Here is an 11,920-nt window from a genome sequence, read left to right on the forward strand (position 1 = left end):
ATGTAAATGATATATAAATATATAAAATATACATAAATTTAAAAATATATATTACAATTATAATTTATTATAATTATTATAATTCCTGAGAATTTCTAATGAATAAGTAAATGGAATAAATGAATCTACACTTAGGCACACCATAATGAATTATCAAGCACCAACAACTAAGAGAAGCCTCCAAAGCAGCCAGTGAAGAAGATGGAGATGTTCAAATGAACAAAGATCTATTTTCATCACCCACAACAGAGGCAGAGCTAAAAATGGAATATTGTTAGTGGGCTGAAAGAAAATAATTGTGTACCTAAAATACTATAAGTAGAAAAAAGATATATTTTAATATTTAGAGCGTTGGGCGCGGTGGCTCATGCCTGTAATCCCAGCACTTTGGGAGGTCAAGGTGAGTGGGTCACCTGAGGTTATGAGTTCAAGACCAGCCTGACCGACATGGTGAAACCCCATTTCTACTAAAAATACAAAAAAAATTAGCCAGGTGTGTGGTGCGTGCTGTAATCCCAGCTATTTGGGAGGCTGAGGCAGGAGAATCACTTGAATCCAAGAGGTGGAGGTTGCAGTGAGCTGAGATACTGCACTCCAGCCTGGGCAACAAGAGGGAAACTCTGTCTCAAAAAAAAAAAAAAAGAATGAAAGCAAAATACGGTTGCAGTGGCTCACGCCTGTAATCCCAGCACTTTGGGAGGCAGGGAGCTTGAACTCAAGAGTTCAGGACCAGCCTGGGTAACACACTGAGACCTTGTCTCTAATAAAATTTTTTAAATGTTAGCTGGGCGTGGCAGTGCATGCCTGTAGTTCCAGCTACTCGGGAGGCTGAGGCGGGAGGATCGTTTGAGCCCAGGAGATGGAGGATACCACAAGCTATGATTGCGCCACTGCACTCCAACAACAGAGTGAGATCTAGTCTAAAAAAAATTAGGGTAAGATAAAAGACATTTTCAGGTAAACAAAATGAGTGTTTGCCACTAGACATCCTCACTGGGAAAATTTGTAAAGAATATACCTGTAAATCAGGCAGAAGGAATATGATGCCAGATGAAGGTCAGACACACAAAAATGTGAGGACGAAAAAGTGACCAGTACGTAGGTCTAAACAAACAAACAAACAAAACAAATTAAACTAAATAAAATAATCCCTTCTGCAGTTTATTTTTATGTATTTATTTTTTAGGGGCCATGCTAGTCTTCTCTGTGTCATTCCAATTTTAGGTGAATGCAAAAGTAATTGTGGTTTTTGCACTGCTGGAATTTGCTGTTTGATATTGGAATATGTTCTTAAATAAATATGACGTTATACATCATTAATGGGCATTTCTTGCTTTATGTTTTTTTGCTAATGACTTATTACTTGCTGTTTATTTTATGTTTATTTTAGACTATGGAAATGATGTTAGACAAAAAGCAAATTCGAGCAATTTTCTTATTTGAGGTCAAAATGCAGAAGAGACAACTGGCAACATCAACAACGCATTTGGCCCAGGAACTGCTAGGGCACACACAGTGCAGCGGTGGTTCGAGAAGTTTTGCAAATAGAGGCCGGCCATCGGAAGTTGAGTGATCAATTGACAGCAATCATCAAAGCTGATCCTCTTACAGCTACAGGAGAAGTTGCTGACAGCTCAGCGTTGACCATTCAATGGTCGTTTGGCATTTGAAGCAAATTGGAAAGGTAAAAAGTCTCAATAAGTTGGTGCCTCATGAGCTGAGCAAAAATTTTTAAAAATCATTTTGAAGTGTCATCTCTTATTCTACATAACAACGACAAACCATTTCTCAATTGTATTGTGATGTGCAATGAAAAGTGGATTTTAAGGGCCAGAGCAGTGGCTCATGCCTATAATCTCAGCACTTAGGGAGGTTGAGGCGGGGGGATAACTTGAGGTCAGGAGTTCAAGACCAGCCTAGCCAACACGACGAAACCCCATCTCTAAAAACATTAGCTGGGTGTGATGGGAGGGCTCTGTAGTCCCAGCTACTCGGGAGGCTGAGGCAGGAAATTGCTTGAACCCGGGAGGCGAGGTTGCAGTGAGCCGAGATCGCGCCACAGCACTCCAGCCTGAGCGACAGAGCAAGGCTCAACACCCTGCCTCCCCTGCCCCCCTAAAAAAGAAAGAAAAAAAGAAGAAAGCACAGCCCTCCGTTGAGGCCTCTGGGCGATCCAGTAGGATGCGTCTAGGCGCGGACTGCCTGGGGACCACGCAGGACCGTGACAGGCGCAGTCTTGAGGACACTGGCTTTGACAGCAGCTGAGGGCCTGAGGGAAGAAGGGGCTGCAGGTGTAGGGAGTCAGGCCAGCCCCGGGGAAGTGCGCACGGGTGTGCGGGGGTCATTCAGGGCCCTGACGGAGCTACTGGGAGAATGTAGCCCTGGATCCGCTCTGGGGTGTGGGATGGCGGGATGGGGTGCCTTCCCCGGGACCAGGGCGAGCAGGGTGCGGGGCTCCTGGAGGCTAGCAGGATTAAGGTCGTTTTTAGGATGAGTAGCCTTGCAGGTTCCCTGCTTTCAACCCGGAGGGAACCCGGGTCCACGTGGGAGTGGGATTGGGGGTGAGACCTGCAGCCCATGGAAGGGAGCCGAGGCGCGCGGCCGCGAGGGGCAGGGGCGCCCACGGGGGCGCGCGGCTCATATTATTACGGAGGCCGTCCAGGGCGTCGTGCCCCGGCCGGGCGCCAGGTGGCGGCAGAGGCGAGGCCGGTGCGGCGCAGCTTCCTCGGCAGCGAGACAGCGGTCCCCAGGGTCGGAGGCTGGGGCCGGGCTGGAGCAGAGCGGGAAGAGGAGGGCAGCCAACAGAGCATCGGCGAACGCCTGAACGCCTGAACTTGGGTGGTGAGTTGTATTTTAGGATATGTTAAAAAGTTAGGAATATTAAATAATTGGCTCTTGGCCGGGAGCGGTGGCTCACATGTGTTATCCCAGCACTTTAGGAGGCCGAGGTGGGCGGATCACCAGAGGTCGGGAGTTCGAGACCAGCCAGGCCAACATGGTGAAACCCTGTCTCTACTAAAAATACAAAAACTAGCTGGGCATGGTGGTGCGCGCCTGTAGTCCCAGCTACTAGGGGGGCTGAGGCAGGAGACTCCGTCTCAATAAATAAATAAATAAATAAATAAATAAAAAGCCACTTAATCCCAGACTGAAACCCTCTTTTCAGACTCTACATTAAGAGCTTAAAGAACTTAGTCCCAGGCAGGCGGGTCACTTGAGGTCAGGAGTTTGAGACCAGCCCGGGCAACATGGCAAAACCTTGTCTCTACTAAAAATACCAAAATTAGCCAGGCTTGGTGGTGCGAGCCTATAATCCCAGCTACTCAGGAGACTGAGGCAGGAGAATCACTTGAACCCGGGAGGCAGGGGTTGCAGGGAGCCGAGATCAGGCTGCTGCACTCCAGCCTGAGCGACAGAGCAAGACTCTGTCTCAACAACAACAACAACAACAAAAAACCTAAATAAATGAATAAAATAAAGAGCTTAAAGAACTTAAGAAAACACCAAATACTTCTGAGGTACCAGTGGCAATGTAATAATTAATGAGGATACTCAAGGAGGATACTCAATTGCCAATGTAAAAATAATTAAACAATTTCCGAAAGTCTATTTCAGTGAAGGAAACATTTGTCTTTAAGGGAAACATCAATGAAAATTATGTTTATGGCCAAAATGAGCCCTTTCTGCAAGCTTCATTTTAAAAATTGTGGGCATAATTACCATTTTACACAAAATAACTCTGTGGAAAGCTTTTTGAAATAAGCTTCTATTGAAATAAAACACCAATTAATTGCCCATTTAACTTATTAAATGAGAACTATAGGGTGCTAATTTTAAATATTTTAAAATTGCTTTTAAATAATATCTTTTCTTTGGGACTTGAGAACATGTATAGCTAATATGAACAGATGGAGCAAAGATTTTAATTACTTCTTTTATTATATACCTATATATTCTGTACCAGTTAATTTCACTGCTTAAATTATTAATGTCTAATATGCCACTTGAAGCATTCTGAAAATGATGTAAGTTACACATGTAGGTTGGCCGAAAGTATTATATACTAGGATACAGCGCAGTTTGGGAGTGTCTCTTGCCTGTCCAGGAAGGTGCAGGTATCTGATTGTAAATGTAGGAGAATTCAGTTCAATATAAATAGTTTAGTTTCCTGTTATATGAGGATAGGCAGTTAAGCTTATGTTTTTGCCTTAGACAGATTATCATTATCCGTCAGTCCTACAGTTTAGGTTTTGACATAACTCTTTAAGTACAAATGGAGAATACATCCCCAGTAGCACTGCAGTCTTCATTCACACCACTGAGTTTCAGTGCCATCAGGGGCTTTGAAGTCAGTGCCAAGGGACACACAGATGGAGGATGAATGAAAGGCACAGAAAAGTCCTCAGGTAGAAATAGGGGGAACAGAAAAGCAGACAGACACCAGGGGACGCAGGAGGAAAGTGGCATCAGAGTCCTAGAAGAGGAGGCGGGCTGGGTGAAGGGAGACAGTGGAGAGGGCACTCTGAAAACCCCATCCGAATCTTTCAGTGTAAGTAGGCACCACCCACATCATGTTGTCATTGCAAACAGGTTCCTTCCATATGTCCCGAAAGGCTGTCAATGGTAGTTTACATCTCTCTGACACTTGATGACTTTCTTAAGGTATTTAGGTCCATTTACGAAAAATGACTCATCACTTGTTAATTAAATAAGAATGCTTATACAGTTTTTTCTTTTTTCTTTTTTTTTTTTTGAGACCGAGTCTCGCTCTGTCGTCCAGGCTGGAGTGCAGTGGCCGGATCTCAGCTCACTGCAAGCTCCGCCTCCTGGGTTCCCGCCATTCTCCTGCCTCAGCCTCCCGAGTAGCTGGGACTACAGGTGCTGCCACCACGCCTGTCTAGTTTTTTTGTATTTTTTTTAGTAGAGACGGGGTTTCACTGTGTTAGCCAGGATGGTCTTGATCTCCTGACCTCGTGATCCGCCCGTCTCGGCCTCCCAAAGTGCTGGGATTACAGGCTTGAGCCACTGAGCCCGGCCCAGTTTTTTCATTTTAATTGCAAACATAGGAGTTAAAGAAAAAAGGTGCTGTGGCCGGGCACGGTGACTCACGCCTATAATCCCTGCACTTTACGAGACCGAGGCGGGCAGATCACCTGAGGTCAGGAGTTTGAGACCAGTCTGGCCAACATGGTAACATGGTGAAACCCTGTCTTTACTAAAAATACAAACATTAGCCAGGCATGGTGGTCTGCGCCTATAATCCCAGCTACTCGGGAGACTGAGGTGGGAGAATCGCTTGAACCTGGGAGGCAGAAGTTGTAGTGAGCTGAGATTGTGCCACTGCACTCCACCCTGGGCGACAGAGCGAGACTCCGTCGCAAAAAAAGAAAAAGAAAAAAAATAAAATAAAGGTGCTTGGTCACCTGTACTTTGTGCATGTCAAGTGACATTGAAAACCAAATCTGTAGGCTGGGCGTGGTGGCTCACGTCTGTAATCCCAGCACTTTGGGAGGCCGAGGCGGGCGGATCACCTGAGGTTGGGAGTTCAAGACCAGCCTGATCAACATAGAGAAATCCCGTCTCTATTAAAAATGAAAAATTAGCGCCGCGTGGTGGCGCATGCCTGTAATCCCAGTTACTCAGGGGGCTGAGGCAGGAGAATCGCTTGAACCTGGGAGGCAGAGGTTGCAGTGAGCCGAGATCGCGCCATTGCACTCCAGCCTGGGCAACAAGAGTAAAATTCCATCTCAAAAAAAAAAAGAAAGAAAGAAAAGAAAACCAAACTTGAGTGCCTGTGTAACAGGTTGTGTTGTGGACTTGTGTTGCTCAGATGCCCTTTATGCAAATTATCTAGCAAAGTAGACCTTTTTGGATCGTGTTTTCCATTTACTATTTCATAAGACATAGTGTGTATCTATATTGAAAAGTTAAGAACAGCTGAAAAATGTATTTTCATTTCACAAGAATGACTTCAATTTAGTTAGCTTTCATTCACCGAAACCTATAATGTTCTATGTGTCACAATAAAACAAAGCAGACTGTGCCAGCGTGAATCCACTTTTACTGAGGATGAGGGTCACTCATGGACCTAGAGGATATAATAGGCAACGTGTTCTCCACAAGGACAAACACACAGATACCTTCAAAATGTGATGCAAAGGTGCAGACTGCTGCCTCCTACTGATGAACAGGAAATGAGTGAGATGCTATGAGTCACCAATAGTGAAACTAGTCAGTCGACAACTCCAAGGGCCTACTTCATGCTGTGGACGAGATCCACCAAGGATGGTTTGGCACGTGAGGGCTTTAGTTGAAAGAGAGGAGAGGTGGACCAGAGACAGCTAGAGCAGCAGGCAGTCCCCGAGTACTGCAAAGGGGGATTCGTCCTGCCAGGAGAACGTCTATTAGGGAATTCAGACCAAGTCCTGGGAAGGAATCCACAAAGAAGTCTCCCAGAGCAAGGAGGAAGGGGAAGGGAGAGGCAGCTGGGAAAATGTGAGACACACCCATTCATCCCTTCCCCAAAACCTTGGCTTACACACTCGTGAGAGCCTCCCGTGGCTCAGAGAAGTCTTAGTGGGGCCCTAGGAAAGATCACACATTTCACTTTCATCTGTGCACCAGTTAGCTACACTCGGGCTTCCAGATCATCATCTTTTTTTTTTTTTTTTTTTTTAGGAGTCTTGTTCTGTAGCCCAGGCTGGAGTGCAGTGGCATGGTCCTGGCTCACTGCAGCCTCAGCCTCCCAGGTTCAAGTGATTCTCCCACCTCAGCCTCCTGAGTAGCTGGGACTACAGGTGTGCACCATCACGCCCAGCTAATTTTGCGTTTTTAGTAGAGACGGGTTTCACCACGTTGGCCAGGCTGGCCTTGAACTCCTGACCTCATGATCTGCCCGCCTCAGCCTCCCAAAGTGCTGGGATTAAAGGCGTGAGCCACCACGCCTGGCCAACAGGTGTTTCTTAAAAGCAGAAGCAGAGAGAGGGCAGGAGAGAACACAAACAGGAGGGGAGTGACGTCTTCCGGCCACTGGACTCTCAGGAGACAATGAGGCCTGAGGTGGGCACAGGGCCCTCTGGGTATGTAACAGGCCCAGGGAGGCCTCACCAGCCTCCATTGCTTGTCCATAAACAAAGCGTAACATTACGTATAAAAACAAACATCATCACAAGATGGGCCAGGCAGCCCGTTGCGACAGCAGCCTTGTGACTACTAGATGTGTGTGGGTTGACCTCAGTAAGGTAGACGCCCTTCTCTGCAGGCCTNTCTTTTTTTTTTTTTTTTTTTTTTAGGAGTCTTGTTCTGTAGCCCAGGCTGGAGTGCAGTGGCATGGTCCTGGCTCACTGCAGCCTCAGCCTCCCAGGTTCAAGTGATTCTCCCACCTCAGCCTCCTGAGTAGCTGGGACTACAGGTGTGCACCATCACGCCCAGCTAATTTTTGCGTTTTTAGTAGAGACGGGTTTCACCACGTTGGCCAGGCTGGCCTTGAACTCCTGATCTCATGATCTGCCCGCCTCAGCCTCCCAAAGTGCTGGGATTAAAGGCGTGAGCCACCACGCCTGGCCAACAGGTGTTTCTTAAAAGCAGAAGCAGAGAGAGGGCAGGAGAGAACACAAACAGGAGGGGAGTGACGTCTTCCGGCCACTGGACTCTCAGGAGACAATGAGGCCTGAGGTGGGCACAGGGCCCTCTGGGTATGTAACAGGCCCAGGGAGGCCTCACCAGCCTCCATTGCTTGTCCATAAACAAAGCGTAACATTACGTATAAAACAAACATCATCACAAGATAGGCCAGGCAGCCCGTTGCGACAGCAGCCTTGTGACTACTAGATGTGTGTGGGTTGACCTCAGTAAGGTAGACGCCCTTCTCTGCAGGCCTGTCCAGACAGCTCCAAGCCATGCTGCTCAGGACCAGGCCTGCAGTTCCACGAAGCGGCCCCCTTGTGGGTGCCTTCAGGAACATACCTCTGACTCAGCACCTCAACCTCCTCTGCCGGGACCCGCCTGGGGCCGTCATGTACACACACCCAGGATCTCCCCAGGGCCCTCTCTGCTCAGCCCACAAGTACCGCTTCGTTCCCCTGGCTGACTGGCTGCACCTCCAGGTAAAGCAATGATCTCAGGCCCCAGCCAGGTCGTTCTTCATGGGGCTGTTCTGTGTACTATGGGAGGTTTAGCAGCACCACTGCTCTCTACCTACGACGTGTCGGTAGCGCCTCCTCTCAGTGTGACAACCAAAAATGTCTCCAGACATCACCAAATGTCCTGAGAGGCAAAATCCCTCTGAGTTAAGAACCACTGAACGCAATCTGAGAAAAGCTGAGCGTGCTAAGGAAAGCCTGGAAAATCACTGAGCGACCTCGGCCTGCCTCTCCATTGCTCAAGACATTCATGTTCCCCAAATTTGATGTCTCCTTTGCACAAAAGCCTAATCCTGACTTCTCTTTGTTCAGGCTCCAAGCAGAGTAGCCCTTCAGGTTAACCCTAAAATTATGAATAAAAGTGTAATAATGTATTAAACTGCAGTTTAACTTTCAACAGATGATGATGTGGTGGAATAGGTTTTGGTCATTGTATGGTGACCCACTGTGACATACGAGCCTCGGTTCTCACCGCCTCAGGGAGCAGCTTCCTCTGACTACTGGACCTACCCTTGCCGGCTGGCGTCTTCTCAGCCCCATGCTTCGTAAGTCCCCACATTCCTTTACGGGTGTTCATTTAATTCCCTTTGGGTTGATTCTCAGTAGTTTCTTTCTCCAAGAGTAACCTGATTTCTGACCCATACAACGACCCTTCTGGTCTAGTGGACCATGTGCCTTCCAGGGAGGTGTAGCTGGAAGGGGCGGCAAGAGGAAGGCACGAAGGGTCGATGTCAGCAGAAATACAACCTGGACAATCACCCTGGTGGCTGTGGTGTGAATTGTGTGTTTTCTTTATTTTATTTATTTTGTTTTGAGACAGAGTCTCACTCTGTCGTCCAGGCTGGAGTGCAGAAGCGTGATCTTGGCTCACTGCAACCTCCACCTCCCAGGTTCAAGCGATTCTCCTGCCTCAGCTGGGACTGCAAGCCTGCACCAAACACAGCTAATTTTTTTTATTTTTAGTAGAGACGGGGTTTCAACATGTTGGCTAGGCTGATCTCGAACTCTTGACCTCAGGTGATCCACCTGCCTCAGCCTCCCAAAGTGCTGGGATTACAGGTGTGAGCCACTGTGCTGAGCCAGGTTGTGTGTCTTCTCTGTTGGAGGCCTGTCCGGCGTGTGCAGGACCCTCTTCAGGGCCTTCCACTTCTGCTCCTACATCCTCCACTGGGTTTACGTTACAAATAGTCCCAGATCTGTTGTACATCTTCTCATACTTTTTACTGTTGAAAGTTCTTACAAAGTTTTCTCACCTGCCAGAGGGCAGATAAGCAAGTTTTCATGAATGTTCTAGGACCTAGACCAGAGCTTGAGGCAGGGTAAGTATTCACAGTGTTGTTGGCTGCAGTCAGGAATAATAAATCAATGTCGAGTGGATAAACTAATGAATAGTTTTGGATGGATTTATGCCAAAAATTAGTAATCTCCTGGGTAGCCGGGCACGGTGGCTCATACCTGTAATCTCAGTGCTTTGGGAGGCCAAGGTGGGAGGATCCCTTGAGCTCAAGAGTTCAAGACCAGACTGGACAACATGGTGAAACCACATCACTGCAAAATGTCCAAAAATTAACCGGGCATGGTGGCACGCATCTGTTTTCTCAGCTACTCAGGTTACTTGGGGAGGCTGAGGCGGAAGAATCACCTGAACCTGCACTCAAACCTGGTTGACAAAACAAGATCCCATCTCAAAAAAAAAAAAACAAAAAAAGAAAAGAAAAGAAAAGAAAGAAAGAAATGAAGTGATCTCCCATCAGCCTAAAAGAATTCCAGATAAGAGCAACAGGTCAGCCCGATCACACTCCTGCAGGTATCTCTGAGTCTGAGGGTGGTGGTTGCCATGCTGGAGGGAGGGAAGAGGAAGCTGGTTGTTTTCACCACCAGTAACACCCTGGGAGGCCTGCCCTGGCTTCGATTGCTGTTCCAACAGATCCTTCCTTCCCAGCTGGTGCATACCCAACGCACCCCTGCAGAGAGAGCCAAGGATCCCCCCATAGGCGTGTTTGTGGAGGAGTGTGCACAGTCCTAACAGGTGGCCTGCGGACTCCTGCAGTTCAGCTCCCAGAAAATCCCAGTCTTTACAACCGTGAAAAGGAAGTAGGATTCACATACTGTAAACAGTAAGCAGACCCTTGGTAATCCTGGGGTTGCTAATTTTTGAAAACCTAAGAGTTTTATTTTCTGAAGCAGAATACATTCCATTAACTTGACATCCTTTTTAAAAAAAGCTATTAAGGCCGGGCACAGTGGCTCACACCTATAATCCCAGCCCTTTGGGAGGCCAAGGTGGGTGGATCACGAAGTCAGGAGTTCGAGACCAGCCTGGCCAATATGGTGAAATCCCGTCTCTACTAAAAAATAGCTGGGTGTGGTGGCATGTGCCTGTAGTCCCAGCTACTCGGGAGGTTGAGGCAGGAGAATCGCTTGAACCCGGGAGGCAGAGGTTACAGTGAGCTGAGACTGCGCCATTGTTCTCCAGCCTGGGCAACAGAGTGAGACTCCATCTAAAAAAATGACAAAAAACAAAAAACAAAAAAACCAAGTTATTACATGGAGGTATTTTAATCATGCAATAAAAAGCAGAAGTGACTTTACTGCTGCAACTCCCAGAGCAATTGTTTGCATGTAGGTTTTTTTCCAGTCTCCAAAGGGTCTTGATTTTCGAAGCCACTATCACCCCAGCAAACACCTGTGGAGCTGAAGGCATCTCCTTCCATTCTCTCCCATGCACTGCACTTGATCAGCCTTCAAAATCCAGGGTTGTTGGGGTCACTGGGCTCTGGAAGGGAGCCCACAGGGTTGATCTCTCCAGTTCCACTTACCCTTGTATTGTAGTATTTGCTGCTTCTACCTTTCCCACAAAACCTGCAAGTTTCTTAAGACTGGGGGTGGTTTTTTTTCGTCATTGTATCCCATTCGCACTGCCTGACATTCCGTGGTATGTGTCCCATTCATCTCAAATGAAAAGCATTCTTCTTCTTTCCCCGCGGAGGTCAGCTTCGGGAACAGGAGCACTGGCATAGTCATGCCCTTGGGGAGGGGGTTGTGGATAAGGACTGGGTTAAGGATGAAAGCACTTTTTTCACCTTTGTGATCTCGGTAGGCTTCCCAGGGGTGCTGAGCACTAAGGCTGAGTGCAGAGATGAGCGACGCCAGAGACTATCTCCTCCACCTAACTCGGCTTCCCAGGGGTGCTGAGCGCTAATGCTGAGTGCAGAGACGAGCGGCGCCAGAGACTATCATCTCCTCCACCTAACTCCATTCAGGCTCCTTGGGGTGCTTTTTCCTTTTTCCCTCTTTTTTTCTTCTCTCCATTCTAGCCTCTGGGTGCTTTTTCAACTAGGTCCTGACTTTTGGACTTCTGTGTTATCTCTGCATGGTCCAATTTTAGCAAGAGTCCTGCTCAGCCAGTTTAGCTACAACCCCCACCCTCGATATCTGATCAGGTTCCTCATCCTCCATCCTCCGCCAGGCCATGTCTGATCTCCCTGGCCTGCCCTCTGCGGGTCCTGTGAGGTTGGTTTAGCCGGAGTCACCCCTCATCTCTGATGTCTCCTCTTAGTAAGTTTTCATCCAGTGACTTTCCACCTTCTCCTTAGCTATAAATACCCACTTTTTCTTGTTGTATTTGGAGTTGGGACCAGTCTCTATGCCCCACTGCAAAGTGGTCCCTACTCAAGGTCCCTACAAAGTGGTCCCTTGAGTAAAGGTCATGCCCTGGCTTGACTAAAGCCTTCCTTACTGTCTTTAACAAGTGTCATGAAGATATATATATATATATA

The 11,920-nt window shown here is 47.6% G+C and overlaps 1 protein-coding gene and 1 long non-coding RNA gene across 2 annotated transcripts in view; one reads left to right on the forward strand and one right to left on the reverse strand.

Annotated features, from left to right (window-relative positions):
- LOC108525026 (uncharacterized) overlaps positions 1 to 11,920 on the reverse strand; it is a 41,312-nt gene that overhangs the window by 16,720 nt on the left and 12,672 nt on the right. The gene's annotated exons all lie outside the window — the stretch shown is intronic.
- LOC108525033 (uncharacterized) lies at positions 2,711 to 10,251 on the forward strand. Its single transcript, XR_001884194.1, has 4 exons — positions 2,711 to 2,841; positions 8,542 to 8,686; positions 9,744 to 9,948; positions 10,069 to 10,251. It is a non-coding gene; the product is annotated as an uncharacterized LOC108525033 (long non-coding RNA).

The sequence above is a fragment of the Rhinopithecus bieti genome, unplaced genomic scaffold, assembly GCF_001698545.2.
Source record: "Rhinopithecus bieti isolate Rb0 unplaced genomic scaffold, ASM169854v2 scaffold_84002, whole genome shotgun sequence".
NCBI classification, from domain to species: domain Eukaryota; kingdom Metazoa; phylum Chordata; class Mammalia; order Primates; family Cercopithecidae; genus Rhinopithecus; species Rhinopithecus bieti.